The following is a 17,876-nucleotide window of genomic DNA, read 5'->3' as shown; positions in this document are numbered from 1 at the left end:
TCTAAAATATGACACAAATGAATTTATCTATGAAACAGAAACAAAGTCACAGACATGGAGAACAGACTTGTGGTTGCCAAGGGGGTGGGGTGAGGGAGGGATGGAATGGGAGCTTGGTATTAGCAGATGCAAACTATTATATATAGGATGGATAAACAACAAGGTCCTACTGTGTAGCACAGGGAGCTATATTCAATATCCTGTGATAAAGCATAATGGAAAAGAATATGAAAAAGAATGTGTGTGTGTGCGCGTGTGCGTGTGTGTGTATAATATATATAACTGAATCACTTTGCTGTACAGCAGAAATTAATACAACATTGTAAATCAACTATACTACAATAAAATAAATTTAGAAAAAAAATAAGAAAAGCTGGGATCCGAGGCCAGGACTGGTGCCAGTGTGATAAGGAAGAAGCATCCGTTTTATATTACTGCTTTCGATTATGCAATGCCCTTTGGGATTTCTTTCCTTCCTTTCCATACCTCTGAGCAAACCAGGAAGAGAAGGGGAGTTTACTCCAATTTGCAAGGATGGCAGAAAAGGAGAGCTGGCCTGGCCTGGGGAGGGCTGCTTTTGCCACCAATCTGCCCTGTGACCCAGAGATCCTGGACTCCCTGGGCCCAGCTTACCTGTCTGCTCACTGAGGGTGTGGCCAGCTGGGTGTCTAGGAAACCTTCCAGCTCCGAAATTCCATGACTCTAGTTGGTTCCTGCATAAACGCACCAAGTGCAAACTGGAGGCCTGTGTGATCTGTGGCACTCCGCTGCTATCGCCAAAACAACAGTCCCGAATACAAAATTACCTTGTTCCGAACAAGGAAGCAAGTACTTTTTAATTAGACAATAGGGGAGGATGAGGACAAATTCGGACAGAAAACATATGCTAAGTCACGTAAGAGACACACGCAGACACTCCCACAACTTAATTTTGTACTGTGATGCGACCCCAAAACTAAGGGTGTGTACTTTCTTGCACTATCACTGAGATAAAAATAGCAGAACACCTGATGTAGGGTATGAATATAAGCCACACTACTGATACTTCAAAGCCTGGCATAAATGACTACAGGAGTGAAGAAAGTCCTTCAGAAATATTTATAGGCAGACGTCAGAGATACTGCGGGTTCGGTTCCAGACCACCGCAAAAAAGCTGATATCGCAATAAAGCTCAGTCACAAGAAGTTTTTGGTCTCCCAGTGCAGATAAAAGTTATGTTTACATTCTACTGTTGTCTCTTAAGTATGCAATATGTTAACTAAGAAATATTTTATTGCTAAAAAATGCTAACCATCATCTGGGCCTTCAGCAAGTCGGAGGAATAACATCAAAGATTACTGTTCACAGATCATCATAACATATATAATAATAATGACAGAGTCTGAAGTATTGCAAGAATTACCAAAACACAGAGACGTGAAGTGAGCAAATGCTACTGGAAACAACTGTGTCAATAAAACTGCTTGAGGCAGGTCTGCCACAGACCTTCAATTTGTAAAAAACACCATATTTGCGAAGCACAATAAAGCAAAGTATACTTGTAACGTGCAGACTCTCGACAGTTAAACTAATCACAATCAGAACGTGCAGGTACTTAAGCTTTGATGGAAAACAGAAAGCATACTGTAGTATTGCCTTAACTCTTTGGGGAAAAACAAATACAGACATATCTGAGATTCCCTCTGTCCCTGAAATAGGGGAGTATCACAGCCTTTGGCTTGGGAACACACAAGACAAAATCTAGGTCTGAGTAGTAACATAAAAATGACGCTATGGTTTATTATTATTATTACAACACATTCTTAGAAGATTTGAAAATTTAAGAGGCAGCAGTAGCCACTTAGACAGTATTTACAAAAGGGCCGATGTAAAGACTTAGAGTTTAATTGAAGATAACAAATGGTTCAGTGGTCTGACAGGCTTTCCTGAACACCTTAATCATTTCAACAAATGCTCCAGAGGAAGGGTCCTCTCTTCTAAGTCAGCCTTCAAGGTACAACCACAATTCTACGTGCTATCAGTTGAAAAAGATCTTGGTTATTTCCTATTCCACTGGAAGCTTACAAATCTCAGTGTAACTGGCCTGGCTTGTTTTTATTTTTCTTTTTAATTGAGATATAATAGATGTGTAACATTATATTCGTTTCGGGCGTACAATGTAATGATTTGATATTTGTATATATTGTGAGATAATCACCACAGTAAGTATAGTTAATCTCCATCACCACACAGTTACAGTTGTTTTTCTTGTGATAAGAACGTAAGATCTACTCTCTTAGCAGCTTTCAAACATACAATGCAGTATTATTAAATAGTCGCCATGCCGTACACTACACCCCAAGGCTTTTTAATTTTATAACTGGAAGTCTGTACCTTTTGACCCTTTCACCCATTTTGCACCCCTACCACCCTGACCCTGGCCTGCTTGTTTTTAAATCTCAAAAGTTTTCAAACACGTTTTCTCCACTAGCAAAATGCTTGCTAGGAAGTTTCAAGGTTTAAATAATGATTTCTAGATCAATTACTTTACCGACGTATTTATCCATCAAGACACTATGATGGAAAGAAAAACCACTTTTGTTTAGGTAAACTTTTACACTTTTACATGAGTCTCCTGTGTGTTTTGGCAAAGACCTACTCAAAGTTTTTGATAAAGACCTTTCATTTATTTTTCTAATGTCACTTATAGTCACATAGATTCATCTTAATCTACATTTAAGAACCTAACTCTCTGGTTATGAGTGTTAAAAAATAACAACCCAGTCTCGGAAAAGATGGACATTACAGTAATCTTTGCCAGCTGGCACGTTCAAAATGGAATCTAAATATTGTATTAACGATATCAATAAAAAGCAGGTTCAGTGGGCCTTAATAAAACACGCCTGAATTGTGAGAGAAATTCTCATTATTTTGTTTCACCCAGCTTTAATTTAATACATTGATTTAATAAAATCTATGACAATCTCATTTTTTGAATCATGTAAGAATTCTGAGGTTCACTACATATGCATAAAAAGTAATCTGAAGTCAAGCAGGTGTAATGAAATTTTTGTTGCCGAATCATCTTTGAAACTTTTGACTGAAGTAACATATACCCAGCAAAGTCCACATCTGTGTCCAGCTCAGTGAATTTTTACAAACAATTTTCCCTGGTAACCAGCACCCAGGTAACCAAACTGGCACCTCAGGAGCCCCCTTCTACCCCCTCCAGTCACTACCTCACACCCCAAGGAGAACCGTAACTTGATTTCTCTCTGCCCACCTTCCCTGTGAGCTCTGGCTGGGGCAACACTGAGCCCAGGTGACCACACCGTCAGGACCACAAAGCACACTGGCTTGCACGTGATTTCATTTACTTCTTCAGAGCTAGGTGGTAACCTCCTGATCTTACAGATGGAGAAACAGAAGCTCAAGGCTGAGTATCTGAGCAAGCCAAGAAGAACATATGCAAATGAACGTGCAGCTGTGTGTGTGTGTGTGTGTATGTGTGAGAGAGAGAGAGAGAGAGAAAGAGACGGAGAGCGAGCGAGCGAGAGATTGATTATGAGGGGCTGTCAGAGTCAGTATTCAAAGTCAGGTCCCTCCAATGCCAAGCTCAGTTTTGCAGTATAAAAGCTATTCTAGACGATCCCATTTTTCTCCCAATTCATTGATTCACATGTCCAACAAATGCCATTTGTAGTTAATGTCCTTATATAGAGAAGAACTATCCCACCCCTGAGCGCCCCCCTTACCCTCAACACACACACACACACACACACACACACACACACACACACACAGTATGGCGGGTTTTGACATGAATCCATTTTCTCACTCAGCATCTTATCTTCCCCTCACTATATTTTGGATTTTGAACAATTTTGAGACTCGTTAGAGGTATCTTAATTTTAAAAATTAAGTTGCAAACCAGCAAGTGAAATGGAAGAGGCTCCATCTCTGGCTCTGAACTGGATTTTCATTACCCAATTACTCTTCAAATTATACCGATTTAAGATGCGATTATCATTATTTTTCCTAAGTAGACTGGGTAATGAGAGAAATGCAAAGCATCCCAGCCTAATGGTATGTGAGGTTCTAACACCTCCCTCACCTGCCCAGTCGCCCCGCACACCTCACCTCCACCCAAGCTACTTCTGGGTCTGCCACTCTCCTCTCACCTCTTCAGCAAAGCTGCTTGCATCTTTTTCTGGCTTCAGCCCAGCGATGACCACTACGACCCAAGTCACCCTGACCACCTTCTGCTGTGATCGTGTGATATGATGGGTACCATCCTGCAGGAGCTTCCGGTGTTTATGACTGTTGGCTCTTAGTTCTTGACCCCTCCTTATACGGCTGGTTTCCAGATTTAAATTGCACCATCCAGCCCAATGCCACTATCTAGCCACTCCCTTCACCTCAGAGTCAAACCGATCTTCTACTACCTTTCTAAGAATCTCCCCACAATTCTGCCCGGAACACCTTTCTTTCACCTCCCCATCTTCTTTCCTGCAAGGAATTAGGAAAGCTACCTGAAACGGACATGGTGACTTTCCCATCTCCATCCTGGATCATCGTATCTCGCCACTGCTTTCGAAGCCACGCACGTCACATATGACTGTCTGTGCACTTGTTAATGACTTGTGCCTTTGGGGTGGGTTTCGTGACTTTGTAAGCTTGGCTAAGTGAGCGTTTCCGCCATTGATGTAATGTGACGCATCTTTGGTACTGAGGCCCGGAGCAACACTGTGATGGAGAAGGGCACAGTTAACCGTGTCAAGGAGTCCATATGGGCAGATTTAGGAGCTGCAGGGCCAAGAGCCTTGCACTGCACGAGCAGCACCCCTCAGCGAAGTGTTCCCTGACTCCTGACTTCCTCCTCCCAGAATCTGAGCCCTTCTGCAGTGGCACAAACCACCCAGGCTTCTTAGTGGTTCTGTCTCCCAGCTAGACTGCGATGTCACAGCTAGGGTAGCTGGCACCCTACCCTAGAAAATCAAGGAATGTTCGTGAAATATATGCGTGTAATCACGCATAGAAAATCAAGGAATGTTCGTGAAATATATGCGTGTAATTCACTATTATGGGCTGAACTGTGTCTCCCTCCCCAAATTCTCATGTTGAAACTCTAACCCCCAATATGACTGAATTTGGATACAGAGCCTTTAAAGAGGTAATTAAGATTAAACGGGAAGTAAGGGTGAGGCTCTAAGGCAACAGGACCCTAACAGGGCCCAAATCCGACAGGACTGGTGTCCTTCTAAGACGAGGGAGAGACCAGAGGAAGCACACGTACAAAGAAGAGGCCATGTGAGGACACAGTGAGAGGGTGGCCACCTGCAAGCCACGGAGAGGGCCGGGAAAAATCAAGCCTGCCGACTCCCAGCCTCCAGAACGGTGAGAAAATGAATCTGCGTGGCAGAAGCCCCTCGGTCTGAGGTATTTTGTTGTGGCCGTCCTAGCTGATGAATACATGAACTGTCCAAGCATCTTGTATTCTGAAGTTAGGACCCTGGGGATCAACTCTGGCTGCTAAGAGAACTTCTCAGACATCCCGAGGTTGGTTGCTCAAGGTTAATCCTCAACAAAGGGAAGTTGTATCCCATCTTCTTCCTCTCCTTTATCACCAATGAGGCAAGTCTGGTTAAAGTAATGCATTCCACCGACCCCCACTTTGCCAGGAAAGGTGAATGTCATCATTGCCCAAGATCCTGGGCCTCTGCGAAATTACTTAAACTTGACCGACACCACCATATGCCCTGAGACCTTGGCACCTGTACACCCGTGGATGATGGCCCTTCTCGTGCAAAGAAAGCTGGAAGAGTCTCAAATGGGAAGATGTGCACTCAGCCTTTGACCTTCCACTGGATGGCCACGAATACTTGCATATGTGACCTAACGCTTTCTTGTCCATTGCCTCGTTTTTTAAAATGGTTGTGCTGTTGTCATGGACAGTTCCTTTCCCCCTCTTTGGGAACTGACCCTGACTTGCAATCTGGAGACCCTTCCATCTCCCCATCCGTCCATGTGCTTCCAAGTGATGCTTCCACCCCCCGTGTAACCCAACCCGCGCCTCCCATTCCTCGGATTACAGTGCTGGTTCCAGGTGGTCATGTGATCCAAGCTGGTCTAATTACAGTGCTGTTCGTAACTTCTTCTGGGAACACTGGGAAAACGCTAGAGTCAAAGTTTGTAGCCCAAGAGGCTGCAGGCAGCCACTTTGTAAATTCAGTCTGAGCCTCTCTGAGCCTATTCCCACCAAAGGCAACGCTGAGTTGGGGGACAGAGAGAATAGGTATTATTATTACCACGATCCTACTTTGTTTGTTTAACTCAAGTCACCATCTCCGGAAAGCTCTCCAAGCTCATCTGCTTTCAAATGACAGCCAAACCACTAAGTGGGCCTCCCAGGACAATGGGGAGGTTGGAATTTCACTGACACACAGAAATCATCAGTGATATACATTTAGCTGAATGGATGCTATTCACTTATCGAGATTCTTTATTAGTTAGGACTCTTGGATGTACACATACACACACAGACAAAAACACCCACGTCAAGCTGGGTCAAGTAAAAGGGAGAATTTATGAGCTCATCTAATCGAACCACAGGAAGGACCATAGTAGAGTGGTCCCTTGTCTCTGCTTCTTTGCGCTGGTGCCATTTCTTGTACACTGGTCAATTCTATTGATACATGGAAGGCCTTGTGATGACAGCACATGCTTTAGAGCTCCCATACCCAAGAGAAGAAAGACCAGAGTAGAACTCTGGCCTGGGCTCGGTCATGTGCCTGTCTCTCAACCAATCGCCGAGGCCAGGGAGCTCCTGTAAAAAGTTGGCGCCTCTCATTTGTAATATTATGTTGCAATATCATGTTGGGGGAGCGAACAGTGGGCCCCACAAGAGAAGAAAGATGCCACTGATGCCCTGCTATGGCTACTGGTACCCATGCCGTCCCCGTGAGCACCCCAATTAGGGCCCACAACAGCTGCAAAAGTTTAAAAGTGAAAACTTCATGCATAATTGTTTCATTTCCCAACCATGGCAAAACTTAAAAAAGGAAGTCTCTCAGTCTGAGAACTATGGTACACACAAATGCTAAATACAGAACTGGCCTTTCTACATGTCACAGGCTTTTGGTCTCTTGTCACAATGTCCTCAGAATCTTGTCCAACGTGTAGGAAATGACTCCATAGCCAAGACACTGGGTTAGAGTAGCCCTACTGGCAGGTGTCATCAGGCACAGACCTGTGGTTCTAACACCTCCCTGCTTATCCAATAAGCAGAATGCGGTCATCCTGAGCACGCCGCATAAAAAAAATCACAGCCCAAAGAGGGGCCAACCATGTGCGCTACAGTGACCGTGGAGCAGGGGACAAGCTCAACGAGATCCTTTAAACGAAGTTCTAAAGTTCTTTATCACTGCAAGTACGTCTCTCCTTCTTTCTCTCCCTCTCCCTCCCTCCCATCTTTGAAACGCATCTTTGCAAATAGTTCGTATTCTGGCACCATCGAGACACTAAGAGGAAGAAACAGGAATACAGATCACAAACTATTCCAAACCATCCCCAAGGAAACTTCTTTTTCTGTGTCATATTTCTGCAAGATCTTAGTCACTCAAAAGCGTCCGTGAGAACAGCTGGTGAGGCCTCAAGTTCTCCTCCTCCTGTGCATATCTTGTAGACATTTGCCTTCATGTAGCAGGAGCTTCAGAGAGGCTGAAAACAGTCTTAAACATTCCTGAAGATATAACATCAGTTCAACTGGGCAAGGATTTTTTTTTTTTATGTTGTTGTCTGGGGGTGGAAGGAATTGAAAACCTTAGGAAATCGCAGAAATGCTATCATAAACATAATGAATCCTATTTACTGAACACAATAATCACCAGGCCCTGTGCCAGCCCTGTACATACACTACTGTAATTCTCACAAAATCCCATGAAGCACTACTATCTGTCTTACTGGCTGGAAAGGCTCGAACAATCGGATAAGCTGCTTGAAATCACGCAGCTGGTGGACGGCAGAGGTCGGCCTTTGTACCCAAGACTGGCCAGCTCCGAGATCCATACTCTTCTCTCCCAGTCACGCTGCCTCCCCTGGAGGGAAAGTAGTGGCCGTGGCAGCTACACCTGCAGCACCTACTAAGTGCCAGGGACAATACGCAGATTGTCATCTAATCTTCACGTGTAATTATACTCATCTTGCAAGACTGGTATTTTTGCATTTTACAGCAGTTCAAAGAAGTTTACATAACTTTCCCAAAGTCAGACAGCAATTAGGCAGCAAGGCAGGGAATGGATCCAGGAAGGCCTGAATTGAAAACTGAGGTCTTTTATCCTCATACCATCTTTTGTGGGATGGAAACACCAGAGGAAGAGGGGCAGGGGGTTGGCAGGGGAGTCACATCTACACACACACACACACACACACACACACACACACACACACACACAGCCATACACTCCTGACCTATCACATGCACTGCAGCCAGTACCACCCAGGAGTTCTGAGCCACACCTTTTGGTCGTCAAGGGAACCAAACAAGAACACAAACTTGACCTCTTGCAGTTTACAGGTGGATGCTTTCAAGTTCACTTCTGAAACTGTAATGTGAACATTTCCCTCAGTCTACTCTAAAAGATTCTTCATTGCAAGCCTCTTGGCAATTGTACTGAAATATTTCTAAACTTCCATCCACGCACGGTTAAACAGGACTTCAAGGGGGCTGACTTTTTCCATTGTATTTTAAGATTGAGCACTTTGATAAAAGCAGGCTCTACAGTACAATACGATCCAAAGTTGTCTAATCTTTTTATTTTATCATCTATATGATATAATTTAATAGACAAGGAAAACATTTTTAAATGCTCCAAAAACTAAACTATAAGGAAATATTCCTGTTGCTGAGTTGTAATCCGTGTAAAACTATCTTTATCTCTCTATTTCCTAGTACAAAATTCAGATACACTCAAATAAAATATTCATTCTGTTAAGAATTACGCCCTCTCATTGCATTAATCTTTGAATGACTAATTTCAGGATTTCCCTTTCTCTTTCCTCAGCCTTTAAAATATCTTAAAGTTTGCTGTTTACAATAGTCATGTGAGGGGACAAAAGAAGAAAGGAAGCCTCTTAACTACTCAAACAAAAGAAGACAAGCATTCACTTCCATCTTTTTGTCTCGTCGTTATAAATTGCTTTTAAGCATTATAACTGGATTCTCCCCAGCCCCAGCCTGCAAAACACAGCAGACTGTCTGTCTAAACACCTAAAGTGCAAAGCTGTTTAGAAATACTGATGCCATTTTGAGCCAAAGATGAGTGTGAGTCCAGGTTTCTGATCCTGGCTCTGTGACCTTGAGGAGCACAGTTGCTCCAGGCCTTATTTTTTCCATCTGCAAAACGGGAGTAATAATACCTAAGGCATAAAGCTAATATAGGAATAGTGTAAAGAATATATACAGCCAGACACAAAAGGTCACTTACTGTCTGATTCCATTTATGTGAAACATCCAGAACAGGCAGGTCCATAGAGACAGAAGATTAGCGGTCATGCCCCGAAGGCCCTAGTGCCACTTTAATCATCAGAGCCCACAGGTGGCTTTTCTTCAGCCCCATCTATCCCCCCCACGCCCCCACTGGCCTCTCTGCAGAGTGGATGCTCTTGCCCAGTCCCCTCTCTCTGAAACTCTTTCCCTTCATTTCAGTGATTTCCTCCAGTTTCTGACTGAGCGGCTTCTTTGATGCCATGGTTGCTTGCTGTCAGCTGCACTCCTCTTTCTATCACAAATCTAGGTCTTCAACATGGAGCTTTTCCCTCTTCTTCATTCTATAACCCCCTGAAAATCTCATGTAGGCTCATAACTTCCACGGTCATTTCTGGATTGACAACTTCTAAAACTCCCTCTCCGGCCCTGCCCTCCATCTCCTAAACTCCTGCCCCAGTTTCCACCTTCCTCTGGAAACAGCAGAACCAGGTTGCACCCACCCACCAGGCAGGGGCCTGGCCCAGAGGAAGCGCTCAATGCCAGGTCCCTGGTAAAGCTGGCAGTTCCTGCTGGCTTCCCTATTTCTGCCTACAGGGCCGAGTACAACACTGGATTTTCATGAAAAGGGTTTCTATGGACAATGGTACAGAGACTGGCTGAAATTAAAGTCAGATAGGAAAACACAGGCTATCTGGCTGGTGGAGAGTCCATGTCAGGCTGCAGACACTGGGAAGTTGGGGCAAATCTGGATTCCCAAGAGACAGTGAAGGGCTTCCCTGGTGGCACAGTGGTTAAAAATCTGCCCGCCAATGCAGGGGACATGGGTTCGAGCCCTGGTCTGGGAAGATCCCACATGCCGCGGAGCAGCTAAGCCCGTGCATCACAACTACTGAGCCTGCGCTCTAGAGCCTGTGAGCCACAACTACTGAAGCCCACATGCCACAACTACTGAAGCCCACGCGCCTAGAGCCTGTGCTCCGCAACAAGAGAAGGCATCGTGATGAGAAGCCTGCACACCACAACGGAGAGTAGCCCCCGCTCGCCACAACTAGAGAAAGCCCACACACAGCAACGAAGACCCAACACAGCGAAAAATAAATAAATAAATAATAATAAATTAAGGGGGAAAAAAGACAGGGAAGGTCAGAATTCTATCAAAGGCTTCTTTTAAAATTGCATTTCCTGAGTCAGACAAAGACAAATACTGTATGGTATTACTTACATGTGAAATCTAAAAAATACAACCAGCTAGTGAATATAACAAAAAAGAAGCAGACTCGGATGTAGAGAACAAACCAATGGTTACCAGTGGGGAGAGGAAAGGCGGGAGGGGATTAAGAGGTATAAACTATTAGGTACAAAATAAACTACAAGAATATACTGTATAGCACAGGGAATACAGCCAATGCTTTATAATAACTATAAATGGAGTATAAGCTTTAAATATTGTGAAGCACTATACTGTGCACTTGTAACATATAATATTGTACAACAACTACACTTCAATAAAAAAAAAACGATGGGGGTAAAAATAAAATAAAACTGCATTTCCTTACAGTTTTTAAGTAACTTAAGAACATGTTCTCCGTGACCGCACAGAACCTGAGTGATGAGAAGAACAGAGCAGCAACCGTTTAACTTCACTTGATGGTAAACAAAAATAGGCAGGTGACTTTACTACTGTATTACATAAATATCTTTACAAATAACTCAGGGCAGAACAATAAGACAAACAGGCCAAGAGATAAGAGCTCCTCCGAAAAACCAAAGGGCTTCTGCAGGCCAAACAAAGACAGAAGGCAATTAGCACTAGGGGGGAAAGTAGAGAGGTTTTTTTGGTTTCCTTTCTGCTATTACTGTTGCTTTTTTTTTTTTGAAACGGGTGTGCCTGGAGGCAAGAATCAAGAGATTTATGCATTAGGTGGATGCCCTCTTTGCAAAATGGACAAAAGAGTCAGCTTGTGGAGCAGATTAGATGAAAGAAGCCAAAGAGCCCAGAGGCGGCAACCAAATGGGAAAGCAATGTACGGGAGGGGCAGGGTAAACCCGAACAAAGCCTTCAGTCTGCGTCTTGATGGACAGAAAGAAGGAAGCGCCTGGACTAGAGACCCAGGCCACGCAGACACCCTGGTTCCATCAGAAAGGAAACACTGGCGAGGCTGGCAGTGTGCGTGGACCTCATGCACAGGAGAGGCTTTTGTTGGGAGACCGCTCCTTTAAGGAATTTTGGAACCTTTCACCCTGAATACACCGGCCAGGATTAACGGGCACAGAGTCAAAGGTTAACTCCACTCTTTATTAAGTGTTTGTGAGGTGCCAGGCCAGGCACTGGACTGGACAAATGTTTCCACGTTCACACCCTCCTTTAATCTCTGCCAAGATTCTGGGGAGCACAACTCGTAGCCCCGTTTTACAGACAACTGAAACTGAGGCCCAAGGTCAAACAGCTGGTGCCCAAAGAGAGAGGGACTTAAAGCTGGGCTGACGTGGTGCTGAATCCGTGCTTTTCTGCGTGGTTATCTATGCTCCTGCTGGGTATGTACAACCGTACAGCAAGGGGTATAACTCAGTCTTTGTGAGCTGGGGGAACCTCACAAGGAAGCAGTCCTATTTGAAAGGAATCTGATATAAAGAGTTGAACAAATTGTCTTTCAGATCCACGTATAAATCCAAAAGGATCCGGGCTATCCCGTCTTTTGCCCTGTTCTGAGAATCAGTAGACCCAACAAATGGACAAGGGACATTTTAGCAGATAAGAGAAATAACACAGGGACACCACATTCAGAGGACGTTAGCCCTGCTTTCCTAAGATTCATAGTTTTGTAAAATGTTATAATAACTGACTCTGGGAATTTAGCCTGTTCTCAGGGCTTTACTGATATGAATTCATTGAGCCCTATAGGAACCCCATACGGCAAGCATGTTTATTATTATCCCCACAGAGAGGGTTAAGCCAGGTGCCCACGAGGCCAAGATGGGTCCTTTCCAAGTTGTCCAAATCTATAGTATGTTGCCTCCCTACGATCCACGAGAAAGGGTTTGTTCAAGGGTCAAGATACACCCAGGGAGCCGTCACCCTGTTTCCTCTCCGTGGGCCATCCGCTGACACTGCTGGCTGAAGGTGGCACTGCTCCCGCTGAGCTATGCCTCGAAACCATTTTGACCCACTTTATTTCATTTTTTCTTTTCTTTTTTTTTTTTTTGGTCGCACCACGCAGCATGCAGGATCTTCCCCAACCAAGGATCAAACCTGTGTACCCTGCAGTGGAAGCACGGAGTCTTAACCACTGGACCACCAGGAAAGTCCTCGACCCACTTTAGGGAAGTTGTTAGTATGGCTCATCAGAGCTGTAACCCACAGGAAACCCCTGCCACTCCTGAGGTCCGCTCCTGAATTCACAGGCAAGAACATGAAACCCTAGGGATGCCTGAGTTTTGCCCAAGGTCAGAGTTTACCAAGTGGCAGAGTTGGGACCACAGCCAGGTCCCCTCACTGGTAATCCAAGGCTCCTTTCCACGAAAACTCGTTTCTGATATACTGACTACTTGCTGCTGAGCCTTTCACAGCCCCAAACACAACCAAAGGGAGGTACTGCATACATTTTACCAGAAAAAACCCACTGCGGAGCTGTGGGAGAGGGTAAGGCGTAAGGGTTGTGGAGAGTGGGCGGTACGTAATAGGACTCCCAGGAAAGTAAGTGCACGAAGCCGGCCTAGAACTTGGGAAGCGGGCATTCCCCAAAGCAGGCCATCTACTGGGCATAATCAACTTCCTGCATGTTTCACACCAGTGGCGAGCACATCTGTGCGCTCGTGGGGACAACGTGCATCTGACAGCAGAAGAGCTGGTTTCCTTTCCCCTATCTGCTCTCGGGCCTGCGGCAGCTCAGTCCTGCTCTGTGCACTGAAAAGGCCTGGAAGGTCTTCTTTCCATTTCATTAGCTCATCCAGGGGGCTGTCAGGAGTGAAAAGAAATAAGCATCTGCTATGCGTGCTAGGGAATTTCTTTGAATTCCACCCCTGCATCCTATGGGAATAGAGTTAATAATAATTAGTGGCCCCATACAGGAGGGATGGAGAGGAGAAAAGTGGAGGGAGGGCCCGGAAGGCTGCCGGGGGTTGCTAACTGGGCAGGTCTGCATGACCTGTGGTGGCATCAGGGCTTGAGCTGCTTTGCAAGAAGGGTTGGGACGTGTGGTCTGACCCCGGGACGGGCGGTCAGTGGTGGAGGGGCAGTCCCTGGGCCTCCCAGGGAGGTTCCAGCCTAATCCAGTGCCTGACACACAGAGACAAAGACTAATGAAATGCTTGCAGGTGGGGCAGTGTGGGTAGGCCCAGATGGTCAGCTGGCTCAGAGCTGTACAGGCAGCAGCTTCTCTCTGAACAGAACTCCGTGGGGAGCTTGGAGGCCTATAGAGCCTATGAAGGCCGAAGTGGGGCAGACGTGGCGTATCGGATGGGCGGCAGCTCGTAGCAACTCTTAGTAGAAGAAATGATGCGAGCAAGAGCAGCGATGCCATGTGCGGCTGGGGGATGCACCCTCCAGGGGCAGACGCTGAAGGGTCAGACCAGAGGTGAGGAATGTCTTTAATTAGGAATCACTGACTCATTAAAATAATTCATCCAAGGGTGATGTTTAAATAAAGTAACCTAATTTTAAGTTTGATGGGTGAAGGGAATATGTGTGTCTATGTGGCAGAAGGAGAGGGGGGAGTTTGGGGCCAGGGAGTTTGGAAGAAAACTTACAATAGTTTACTCTTTTTTTTTTTTTTGCAGTACGCGGGCCTCTCACTGTTGTGGCCTCTCCCGTTGCGGAGCACAGGCTCCGGACGCGCAGGCTCAGCTGCCATGGCTCACGGGCCCAGCCGCTCTGCGGCATGTGGGATCCTTCCAGACCGGGGCACGAACCCGTGTCCCCTGCATCGGCAGGCGGACTCTCAACCACTGTGCCACCAGGGAAGCCCAGTTTACTCTTTTAATTAAGAAAATAAGAGATATTATAACCTAAGAAATTTTAAAATGTACTTCACAAGGACAGTCTACTCAATACTCTGTAATGGCCTATATGGGAAAAGAATCTACAAAAGAGTGGCTATGTGTATATGTGTAACTGATTCACTTTGCTGTACACCTGAAACTTACACGACATTGTAAATCAACTATACTCTAGTAAAAATTAAAAAAAAAAAGATGGTTAAAAAAATGTATTTCACACACAGAGACTGTCACCAAGACACACAGAGACAGGCAGAGGAGACAGTTGGGGACACCTGTCAGCTGGCCACTCCTGAGGCCTCTGAATAAGCCACACTCATCTGTTGGGCCCCATCCTGGGTCCCCTTTTAACGAAGGGTTTGTCCCCTTCTGGCAATCAGCTAGGTTACTATTGTACAAGATCTGAAGTGCTCTCTACCCACTGAAACTGCTAACATACTAAAATGTCTCTAGCAGCCTAAATGGCATTTAAAATAAAATAAATACTGTGAACTGATGAAATGACCAATTATGTTAAGTACCCATGCCTGGTGTAATCCAAACCAAATCTTACCCCATTATCCTCAAAACTGCAAGATGATTCAGCAGGCCCTCTTGCCAGTGAATCTGCAAGAACCGCAACCCAGAGGCCGCCCTCAACAGGACCCTGAGCGCTTCCGGTTAATTCTTGCAATTGGTTTTACGCTGGAAAAAAATAACTATACTACCTCTCTGCTCAACAGCTTATAAAGCAAACAACTATTAGACAATACACATCGGTTCCCCACTGTACCAATTAGGTCATTCTGTCCCACTGATTTCAGGTTTTACCTTCCATTACTTCCTCTTTGGAAATCTCAGCTTTCTTCTGAAAAACATCTTGGAGTGCGTGACGATGTCATTATTCCAAAGTGCCCGCAAAGCCCTCATTTCTGCATCCACCCCATAGAGTCCCCATCGCTCTCTCTACCTGTGGTCCTCTCGTGCCCGTGTGCTCTGGTTGTTTCCCTCCTGGCACCACCCCCATCTATTTACTTTTTAAGGCCTTGTACAAGTGTCAACTCTCCCAAGAAGTGACAGGCCCACGTTCCCTCCCTCCTGTCAAAAACAAGGCTCTGTCCTCGAAGCAATGGGGCACATCTGCTCATTTTGCTGCTTTTGGGTTCTTTTAGTCTCAACCCGTAGGGTGACTTCACAGAGCAGGTCCTCCCCGGCCCCGTGCAGTCCGGTTTCGCCAGTTCTGCTTGTGGTCAGGGCCCACGGTCGCAGCTGGGCTTTGCTGGCCGGTTGCTGGGTCCCTGTGTCACTGTGTGACCAAGCTTCACCAACTACCCTGCTTCTAGGAACTGGGTTTTTTAGGGGATCCTCCTGGCCTGCACTCCCAATCCTTGTGGCTGGAACCTACTAACAGAGCTCTTTCCTAGTCTGATTATCTAGACAAACATCCTTCTGCTCGCTTTAGACATAAAGAAAAAATGTGGACATACATTGAAAATACAAAGTATAAAGGTGAGAAAGTGAGCATAAATCAGCTACATTTTCTTCTACTTGATTCTAAACTAAACCTTCCTCTGCCATGACTGGGCAGCTCCCTTCTTTCTATGCCAGTATCTTTACTGTAAAACTTTTGTTCGTGGGCATCAGCAACTTCTTGATAAGCCAGTACTGCCCGCCAGAGGAACACAAGAATATGACACAAATGAACTTATCTATGAAACAGAAGCAGACTCACAGACATAGAGGACAGACGGTGGTTGCCAAGGGGGAGGAGGGGTGGGAGGGGGATGGAATGGTAGTTTGGGATTAGCAGAGGCAAACTATGATACATCGAATGGATATACAACAAGGTCCTATTGTATAGCACAGGGAACTGAATTCAATATCCTGTGATAAACTATAATGGAAAAGAATATAAAAAAGATATATATATATATATATATAAAACTGAATCACTTTGCTGTATAGCAGAAACTGACACATTGTAAATCAACTATACATCAATAAAATAAAGTTAAAAAAATAATAATTCAGAAGAATACACACAGAGTTTAAAAAACCTTATTACAATGTAAGTGTCTCGTGAACCCTCTATACAGATACAGCAAATGCAGAAACACAACAGGAAAAAAAACATTAGCAAATCCCCACCCACACTCCAGAATTCTCACCACGATACTTCTGATTTTAACATATAGATAAAAAGTAAATGGGATGTATTGAATTGGATGTGGATTCAAGAAGCATCTGAAATCTGTAATAATTTAATTCTCAATGCCTAGAGTAATTAGGAGAATGTTTAACCCTATGTAGAAAAGAAAAAAAGTCTACCACCCATGAGACAGAATCTCATGGTGAAATCACTCAATTTCATAAACCTTATCAATTTTTCCCTCATGCTTCTGTCCTGCAGAAATAACCCAAAACTAACATGCTTAGAGCAAATCTTCCCTAATGTGGAACTTAATGAATAAAAATCCTATAAGAAAATGCTCTAAGTAAATAAAATGCCTTTTGTGAAAATAATCCAACCATGAATGATATTCATATCATTGCTACAGATCTAGAGGAAAAATAAGGATGCACATAACTTTGAAATCCACTTGAAAAAACCCAATAGGTCTCCATTTACACTTTCTGAAGGGAGAACAGAATAGATTTTTTTTTAAATTATGTATTAATTTTTTTTTTTTTTTTTTTTTTTTTTTTTTTGCGGTACGCGGGCCTCTCACTGTTGTGGCCTCTCCCGTTGCGGAGCACAGGCTCCGGCCGCTCTGCGGCATGTGGGATCTTCCCGGAGCGCGGCACGAACCCGTGTCCCCTGCATCGGCAGGCGGACTCTCAACCACTGCACCACCAGGGAAGCCCTGTATTAATTTTTGAGAGTGGAGGGAGTTCCCTTTTTTTCTTAAATATTTAGGATATTTATGATGGTCATTAAAATTAGGATTAATCAGACCTACCTACCTAAATTTCACCTGGACCAAGCAAAGATGTAAAGGAATTCTGAAGTTCCCGATTTCACAGGCTATTAAAAAGACAACATACAATTGTATGGCCTTGAAAACAATAGCACAAATGTGATGACATCTCTCACAATTGTTCGAGCTACTCTGGAAACCTGAAGATAAATGCCTCTTTTCTTAGCTACATATATATCCTACTCCTTCACACACATGGCTGGCCCTGGGCGTGTAACTTTTAGGGAAAAGAGGCGTAACAGCTCTAAACCAACCAAGATGCACTGAAACTCCTCACCCTAAGCCCAGTACAGTTTCAAAGCTCTTGGCAAAACCAAATCCATCTGCTTTGGGCCAGTTGTGCCACTCTGACACCCAGCCAATCAAGAGAGGCTAATGAGGAAGGGAAGTCAGAAGACACTTGGGGGCCAGCCAATTCCAGCTGATCTGCAGAGCAGACATCTCCCCAAAGTACTTTC

General features: G+C 44.7%; 1 protein-coding gene across 9 annotated transcripts in view; it reads right to left on the bottom strand.

Annotated features, from left to right (window-relative positions):
- The window catches only part of FOXN3 (forkhead box N3), a 405,900-nt gene that overhangs the window by 104,795 nt on the left and 283,229 nt on the right, over positions 1-17,876 (bottom strand). The gene's annotated exons all lie outside the window — the stretch shown is intronic.

This window comes from Pseudorca crassidens, chromosome 1 (assembly GCF_039906515.1).
Source record: "Pseudorca crassidens isolate mPseCra1 chromosome 1, mPseCra1.hap1, whole genome shotgun sequence".
Lineage (NCBI taxonomy): Eukaryota > Metazoa > Chordata > Mammalia > Artiodactyla > Delphinidae > Pseudorca > Pseudorca crassidens.
This window is presented reverse-complemented; position numbering and strand designations above follow the sequence as displayed.